The 985-nt window shown below is 49.4% G+C and overlaps 3 non-coding genes across 3 annotated transcripts; all 3 read right to left on the bottom strand.

The window, feature by feature from the left end:
- Positions 1 to 79: 79 nt before the first annotated feature.
- Pmar_PMAR027356 lies at positions 80 to 152 on the bottom strand. The gene has a single exon. It is a non-coding gene; the product is annotated as a tRNA-Arg (tRNA).
- A 293-nt stretch (positions 153 to 445) lies between these two features.
- On the bottom strand, positions 446 to 518 carry Pmar_PMAR027355. The gene has a single exon. It is a non-coding gene; the product is annotated as a tRNA-Arg (tRNA).
- A 335-nt stretch (positions 519 to 853) lies between these two features.
- Positions 854 to 926, bottom strand: Pmar_PMAR027354. The gene has a single exon. It is a non-coding gene; the product is annotated as a tRNA-Arg (tRNA).
- Between the last annotated feature and the right edge of the window lie 59 nt (positions 927 to 985).

The following is a 985-nucleotide window of genomic DNA, read 5'->3' as shown; positions in this document are numbered from 1 at the left end:
GAGTCACAAGGGTATACAATCAACATCGACATCTGTAAGGCCAGTGGCATCCGTATATGCGCGCTTCCCGGCGTGGAGACGATCTTGATGGGACTCGAACCCATAGTCTTTGGTTCCGAAGATCAACGCCTTATCCATTAGGCCACGAGACCAGTAAATTTGATATTTGTCCCACCATCTCTGCGCCCCATTGACTGCATGGCACACATGGTTTCCCATCCGACACGCTGAATAGATCGCAAAACTCTTGCTCCTCATAGAGGGGCCTCCATTACATAGTGTTCTTAAAGGGGTCAATTCATTGGAGATCGCTTGTTGGCAGACCAACAATCTTCTTGTACCGTTAGCTTCGGCATGTATTCTGACGAGTCACAAGGGTATACAATCAACATCGACATCTGTACGGCCAGTGGCATCCGTATATGGGCTCTTTCCGGCATGAGGACGATCTCGGTGGGACTCGAACCCACAATCTTTGGTTCCGAAGATCAACGCCTCATCCATTAGGCCACGAGACCAATAAATTTGAGATTTGACCCACCATCCCTGCGCCCCATTGACTTCGTGGCATACATGGTCTCCCATCCGACACGCTGAATAGATCGCAAAACTCTCGCTCCTCATAGAGGGGCCTCCATTATAGATCACAAAACTCTTGCTCCTCATAGAGGGACCTCCATTACATAGTGTTCTTAAAGGGGTCAATTCATTGGAGATCGCTTGTTGGCAGACCAACAATCTTCTTATACCCTTAGCCTCAGCATGTATCCCGACGAGTCACAAGGGTATACAATCAACATCGACATCTGTACGGCCAGTGGCATCCGTGTATGGGCGCTTCCCGGCGTAGAGGCGATCTCGATGGGACTCGAACCCATAATCTTTGATTCCGAAGACCAACGCCTTATCCATTAGGCCACGAGACCAATGAGTTTGAGACTTACCCCACTATCTCGTCACTACGCGCAACACTGACTTAACGGCA

Source organism: Perkinsus marinus, assembly GCF_000006405.1.
Source record: "Perkinsus marinus ATCC 50983 genomic scaffold scf_1104296950894, whole genome shotgun sequence".
NCBI lineage: Eukaryota > Perkinsozoa > Perkinsida > Perkinsidae > Perkinsus > Perkinsus marinus.
This window is presented reverse-complemented; position numbering and strand designations above follow the sequence as displayed.